This window comes from Anastrepha ludens, chromosome 3 (genome assembly GCF_028408465.1).
Source record: "Anastrepha ludens isolate Willacy chromosome 3, idAnaLude1.1, whole genome shotgun sequence".
Lineage (NCBI taxonomy): Eukaryota > Metazoa > Arthropoda > Insecta > Diptera > Tephritidae > Anastrepha > Anastrepha ludens.
The window spans coordinates 28193561-28201727 of NC_071499.1; the positions used below are offsets into that span (position 1 = coordinate 28193561).

Consider the following 8167-nt stretch of genomic DNA (forward strand, 5'->3'; position numbering starts at 1 on the left):
TTACTATCTTTGTTTTTTCTCTAAAAATGTGGAATTGCAGATTTTTCACAAGAAAACTTTCCGCACAGCATGCACTTCTTCAGTGAAAACTGAATGCCATACACTTGCATGCATATTCACTTACGTACGTATGTACATACATATTTACGCATACGAGTATTTAGCTTTGCATAGCATCGCTCTGGTTATTGTTATTTTATTGTTATTGTACAAGTAGCAGTAGCATTCCACAACAATGGAGATCAATTCACACCCACAACTGAGTTATTTGCACTGAACGCACCTTAAATGCTTAATGTAGGAATATTTTCGAAGTGTGTGTGCTGGTATTTTTTATGCTCGCCTATGATTGTATAAGTGCAGCCTATTTTCTCTACTTACATGCTTGAGTATGTAAGTGGGCTTTATTTGCATTGCTATTTATATATTTATATGCATTATATATTTATTTACCTTCCGGTGACTTAAGCAACTTTTTTGAAGCCCTCACCGTTTCTTGTTTTTTTTTTGTTTGTGTGTGTTTGTTTTCGTTTTTCACTAGCAATTGTTGCTACGCTATGCCCGTTGCAGCTATTGTTATTGCTTTTATTATGCATTTATTTCACAAAATTCAGCAGCATAATTTCTTTTCGGTAATTGCTATTGTTATTGTTATTGTCTTTTTTTTCAATTCGAAACTGTAACACGATTCAACCGAGTATTTGATACCGACTCAGCACGGAGTAGAGCGCTCGTCGTCGCTCCAATGGAACACCACTTGTAAATAAAATATACGAAATATGAAATATGGGTAGGTATAAAAATTTGTTGTGCAGATACAACGCCGCTGTATCGACTTTTCACGTCCGCAATTGTCGCTGATTCGTTAAAAACTAAACTAAATTATTTGCTTGCCGTGTTAACTGTGGTGAAATGCCAATTGGATAAAACGTTTCACGTGAGGTTTTCGGTTTTCTCACTAGGTGAGTTTCCACCGGTCAACAATAATGAGAAGCAGAGAGTTCGAGAGCGGGGCTCACCTGTTGTGTTTTATATATTAATGCTTTAGAGCACACACACAGCACCACCTTCACATTTATTGTGTTGAGTTGAATTGTTGAGTCTCTCCCAAGTAATGGCAGTCAATTTAGTTGTAGGTATAGAGATGTATTTATGTGCTTTGGTGACCCTTAAAGTAACCACTTTTTGAAAAGTAAAAAGTACTTAAAGCAGCAGCAAGAAACAATACAACGCATTATAATACATGAATATATATATATATTTTTATATGTGTATTTTTTTATTTTAAATTAACGAAAAGGTAGCCCCACAATTTATAATGAAATATAATTAATAAAAAAATAATTATATAATATATATTATACCACTTTGCTTCGACAGGGCGCTGAAAAATTGAACTTTATTATAAAGTGTGGTTAAATTTCAAGGGCCGATGTGAACCACACCTAAACGTCAACGACACCGTTGGACTTCTTTCTTTGGGGTTATTTGAAAGAAAACGTGTACGTCGATAAGCCAGCAACAATTCAAGAGCTAAAGGATAAGATAATTCGGCACATTAACGTCATAGAACCTCAATTTTGCCTCAGCGTCATCGAAAATTTGGACCATCGGATGGAGGTGTGCCGTCGAGGCCGCGGCGGCCATTTGGCCGATATTTTGTTCTATACGGAATTGAGCCATACCAATATTATCATAATAAAGAGAAATGACAATAATTTCCTAAAAAAATTGTATTTTATTCAAAATCAACACCGGCCCTTGAAACTTAACCACCCTTTATAAGTATAGGGTAATCAGATTGGATCTACTTTTCCCAATTAAAACACGTAAATTTTTTTTTTTAGAAAAAGGGTTTTTGTTTTATTGAATCAATATATCGTTTATACAAGCACTTACAAGTTATAACATTACACAAATGTCTGTATGTGGAGGCAATTGTATTTATGTTTGTATGTAAGTATGTAAATGAAAAAATTCTTAAATATTCGAACAAATGCTTTGCAGTTTGTCTTTACTAATATTCTTTTACATAATTTATATTTATTAATTTTTCTTTATTTAATGTAAATATCTGTGTTTCATTGCATATCTAATTAAAATTTTAATTTGTTTGTTGTTTCTCTGTGTGTGTGTTTTTGTTGTTTTTTTTTTCTTTTTTGTAATTTTATTTTACATATTTTTGTCCTTTCATAAAAAGAACTAAACACACAATAGCTGCTAGTCCAATACACACAACATATCGCCATACCTAGCGAAGCTGGAGCGCAGCATAGTTTTTAAAAAAGTCAGTCGGAATTATTTACGATTAAATTCTACAATGCATTAATTAGTCAATAGAACACAAAATTCATCTGTATGTGTGTGTAGTGTAGTGTATGAAACGCGGCAAATGTAACGAATTGCGAAAAGAGTTTATGCGAGTGAGTAAAAAATGTGACAAATGCACAAAAACTAAATTAATACCGTATGTTGAGTGTAATAAATCGCAATCGCAGCGCTAATTATTTATATAACGGTATAATCTATAATACATAAATTGCTTCGCGCATTAATCGATAGAGTTGCTATGCACTTTGAAAACTTTTTTATTAGTTCGTTTAATTTCATTTGTGTATGTATGTATGCCTATATTTTTATGAATATATATTTTTTTTTAATCTTTTGATGTGAGTACAGGGTTTTGCTTTATATATGAACCGTTTTTCCTTTTTTAATATTTATTATTTTTAGTTAGCGTCGTACCATTGCTGCTCCGCATGCGAGTATAAAATTAAAACAAATACGTGTAAAAAAAGCGGTTTTAGAATTTATTTGTTCTTAGCAAAATTTTTTTTAGTAAAATATCGAATTTTTTTTTTTCAGGTTTACAACAAAGTAATAAAAAAATTAATTTAATTTAATTAAATAATAATAAAAATAAAATAAAATTTAAATAAATTGTTTTAACAATTTTATTAAATAACTTAAATAAAATAAAACAAACCAAAATTAAACTAAAAAATTAAGCAAGAATAAAATAAAATAAAATAAACTGAAATTAAATTAAATAAAATCAAATAAAAAGCACCTCCATCTGGTACCGCTAGGGACCAAAAGGTCTATGCGTGGCTTATTGCCAACCAGGCTAACCTAACCTAAATAAAAAGCACTAAAACAAAATAGTAAAAAAATAAACAAAATGAAATAAACTAAATAAAATAACACAAAATTAAAAAATACAATAAATTAAAACTAGTTTAATTAAATTAAATTAAATAGAGAACACAATTTAAATAAAACATTCAAAAAAATTAAATAAATGAAACTAAATAAAACGATATTAAATTAAATAAGATAAAATAAAATAAAGTCGGATTAAATAAAATAAAATTAAATTAAATTAATTCGTATTAAGTCTAATAAAACAAAATAAAACAAATCAAAATTAAAAAATGAAATCAAGTAACATGAATGATAAACTTAAGCAAAATTAAAATAAAATATTTTTTTTTAATTAAGTTATTCAAACCAAATAAAACCACATAAAATTAAATTCAATTGAATTAAATAAATTAAAATAAAATAAAACAAATCGCAATTAAATTGTCGTAGATTTTTAAATATTTAAACAATATTTAATAATCGCATGGGCGTAGAACTACGCTCCACCAGAGCACAATCTCTTGAAAATTTTATCCGCGATGTGTAATCTCCGGCAATAGCCGAGATGGATTAAGCTCAAATAAAATAAAATAAATTAAATTAAAATAAAATAAAATAAAGTAAAATAAATTAAAATAAAATAAAATCACGCGTCTATAAAACCCAACTTAATAGGAAAAACCAAATCCACGCTATTAATTCATTTGTGGTTCCGGTGGTATCGTATAGCTTCGGAATTGTAAAATGGTCATCTACTGAAATAGAAAAGCTACAACTAATAATAGGTACAATTATGACTAAATACAAGTCACGTCATCCAAAAAGCTCTCTCGTTCGAATGATGCTACCTAGAGAAGCGGGCGGCAAGAGACAGATTGATGTTGGAGCACTGCATGACAAACTTATCTTAAACATAAAAGCATACTTCCAACATAAGTGCCTCCTATCCGATCTGCACAAGGCTGCGGATGATAATTACAGCCCCTTTCGGATGAATCAATCTTACGAAACCAGAAACGCAACAACAATAGATGAAAAGATCCAAAGATGGTCTGAAATGGCTGTCCACGGCGTATATCGAAAAGACTTGCTGAGCCCGCATGTCGACCAAAAAATGTCGCACTTATGGCTTACCAACAGGTCGATATTTGCCGAAACGGAGGGTACCATTTTCGCCATACAAGATGGTGTGATTCCAACTAGAAATTACATTAAATATGTAATGCGAGATCCAAGTGCCGCTACAGACAGATGTCGAAGATGCAATAGTCGGAGTGAGACATTAGACCACGTGCTAGCGGGATGCACCACACTGGCAAACGCTTTGTACCTGAAGAGACACAATGGCATCGCGAAAATAATCCATCTAAAACTGACGCAGATGTACAACTTCAATCCAAGCAAAATACCGTACTTCAGATACACCCCAGAACCTGTTCAAGAAGACTCCAACTACCTTCTATATTATGACCGAACAATTTTAACAAATGCCACAAGAGACCACAATAGGCCAGATATTTTCCTGATTGATAAATCTAAAACGACTCGTTATATAGTTGATATTGCTGTTGCTCTAAACAAAAACATGCAAAAAACATATGCGGAAAAAATATTCAAATATTCTGACTCAGGCATTGATGTCAAGCGCCAGTGGAAGCTAAGGAAGGTGCACATACTACCAATTATCATCTCAGCCCACGGACTAGTGCATAAAAACTTAGCAGACAACGTGAAAACTCTTCAACTCCCAGAATACGAGTATTTAATTTTCGACATGCAGAAAGCAGCTTTACTCAATTCTTGTCATATAGTTAGAAACTTTTTACAGTAAACGTTTTTTTTTTAACTATTTTATATAATATTTATATACATATATTTAATTGTAATCTTTGTACCGGTTGTAAATTATTGGCTTGTAGCAAATCTGTCGCCAATTAATGTAAATCACTCCTTTCTTGGAATGCAATAAAATAAAAAAAATATTAAAATAAAAATAATAATAAAATAAAATAAAAAATGAAATAAAATAAAGTAAAATAAAATAAAATAAAATAATAAATAAAATAAACTGAAATTAAATAAAAGCAAACAGAAAATAAAATAAAAGCAAAAATAAAATAAAGCGTAACTAAAAAAAATCAAACCAAATAAAATAACACAAAATTAGCAAAGCTAAATCATCTTTCGGCATCCTCGCTACATTGTGGCAAAACAATGGTATCAGCCTTCACACCAAGCTGCGCATCTCCAACTCGAACGTCAACTCCATTCTATTACATGGTTGCACCGCCTGGAAAGTAACTGCGAAGATCACAAAGCGCCTGCAAACGTTCATTAATGGCTATCTTCATCAAATTTAGCGAATTCTCTGTCCACGGACAATAAACAACGCGGAGTTGTTGGCGCAAACTAACCAGGTCGATATTGCATCAGGTGTCAAAAAAAAGGAAATGGCAATGGATTGATATCTTGGATTATCGTGGAAGGAACTAAGATCGCTAGCACAAAACCGTATCCATTGGCGAAGAGGAGTGGTTGACACCATATGAAGCCCAAATAGGAGTTAAAGGATCATATATATATATATGTATATATATATATATATATATATATATTACAACAACAGCAACACGTATTTTACTCATAGCCTCCTTAACTTACTTTCCCATTGGCATTTCTAATCATAGTACAACTGATGGATTTCGCCTTAAGGAATATTCCCTAGCCCACATTTCTGTCTTTTGCTAATTTAACCGTTAACAATGTTGGACTCGCTTAAGCAGCAATTCTAAATTTACCTCAAAATCTACAAGTATTTGATAGATATCCAGGTTTGCTATTTAGCCGCGGTAAAAAGGAAAATTGTGGGAGGATCTTCGGCTGCCACGTCACTTGGGGATTCGGCAGCCGAATTCTACACGATCATTTCACATGCATTCACACACTCATCCAGTCAGACGTTGCTCAGACTGTAACGAAGTGTTAATGGTTGATTTTTTTCGTATATCACCAACACAATCTCAAATTGCTTCTAAGCACACCTCAAATGGCGTCAGCCCATCAGCTGACTCTGTCACATTCGCTCAGAGCCGAATAACGGTCTGTTAAAGAGCTCCCCCTTGAAATCTTTTCACCATGGTAGTCAGTCAATAATTGGGAACTGCTGCTACAACAATAACAATAACAAATGTATGTTCTGCCTTTGCCAGTAACTCGAGAAACGAATTCAGTGCTCATTTGCTTGACAAGCTTGCCAATTTAATAATTATTTAATTATTTTTTAGGATATACAGAATTAAGAGCATGAAATAGGAAATAGGGGATCTTCTGATGATTAGTAACTAAATTTTTCTAAGGCATAATAAATTGAAAAAAAAAAAATCAATCTATGGCAGTCGTTCACTCTATAACCAACTCTTTTTATGACTGTCTACGTTTTGCCTCTCCGGCAGCAATCACTAAGTAAAGGCTTGCATTAGATGTTAAAAATGCTTTAAATAAAAAAAAAATAATTAAAATGAACAGTGAAAAATAGTGGAAATAACTTCGTATTATGGTTCTTTCGCTTAAAAATCTTAAATGGTAAGTTTATAGTTTTTAAACACTGAGCAGCAATGGTTGCCTACTAACGTTTTTTTACGAAGTAAATATCGCTCATTTACTTCAATAGTGCCGTAGTTAGAAAAAAAAAACTAAAAAAATAGATGAGTATGCAGAAATGAGCACAAGTTCTTTTTTTAAGGGGGCAACTCCTCCAGCACTTTCAAATTTTCCATTTTTTTTTTGTTTGAAAAATTCATTTACAATCTAAAGAATATATTTTCAATGTTTAAAGCTTACTAGACAGGAGCCACGTTTGAGCAGCTGTAGGGTCGCCATTTTTTTTTTATTTTAAAAAATGTTTGTATATCCATTTAAGCATGAATAATAATATGCAATTTATTTTAAGATAATAGATACCCTCAGTTTTTCGCAAAAAATTATTGAAAAACACGTTGTCTGGAGGAGCTGCTCCCTTTAAGGGATTATATACAGTTAGAAGGCCGAAAAAAACGAGTTTTCCAATTTTTTCTGAGAAAACTTTAAACTTTACTCTGGTGTGTAAAAAAAAGCATGGCGGTATCATTAACAGCATCCCATTTGCTGAAAATATGTTACGTGCTTACTTTCACTTAAAGAGGCACAGTTAATTGCCAATGTTGATCCCCTTTTTCAACATTTTGGTTTTTTCGATTATGACGCTATTGAAGTAAATGAACACTATGTCGATATATAATATATGTATATCCTGTTATACAAGGTGGCGCAAAATTATTCGCTCTATCGATAGATTTATAATTTTTGCAAATGGCGTTGTACGTCAATCAAATTGACGCTTGCGAACTAGGCAGCTGTCGGTAAACAAACAAACAATGGAAGCAGGCGTAAAGGTCAAAATAAGGATTGTCAACACGCAAAATAAAGATTTTCAACACTCAAATAGAGGTTTCCGTTACTCAAATTATTATTTTTTATTTAGCAAACTCAGAATAAAAATTTTCAACACTCAAAATTATTATTTTTTATCTAGTAAACTCAAAAAAAAGAATTTCGACATTCACAATAAAGATTTTCAACACTCAAATAGAGATTTCCATTACTCAAATTATTATTATTTATTTAGTAAACTCAGAATAAAGAATTTCAACACTCAAAATTATTATTTTTTATTTAGTAAACTCAAAAAAAAGAATTTCGACATTCAAAATAAAGATTTTCAACACTCAAATAGAGGTTTCCATTACTCAAATTATTATTTTTTATTTAGTAAACTCAAAATAAAGAATTTCAACACTCAAAATTATCATTTTTTATTTAGTAAACTAGAAATAAAGAATTTCAACACTCAAAATAAAGATTTTCAACACTCAAATAGAGATTTCCATTACTCAAATTATTATTTTTTATTTAGTAAACTCAAAATAAAGAATTTCAACACTCAAAATTATCATTTTTTATTTAGTAAACTAGAAATAAAGAATTT

General features: G+C 31.2%; 1 long non-coding RNA gene across 1 annotated transcript in view; it reads right to left on the reverse strand.

Moving 5' to 3' along the window:
* The window catches only part of LOC128857254 (uncharacterized), an 83631-nt gene extending 82774 nt beyond the window's left edge, over positions 1 to 857 (reverse strand). Inside the window, exon 1 of the long non-coding RNA XR_008453907.1 lies at positions 454 to 857. This is a non-coding gene — a long non-coding RNA (uncharacterized LOC128857254). The remainder of the gene's footprint in view (positions 1 to 453) is intronic.
* Positions 858 to 8167: the final 7310 nt, after the last annotated feature.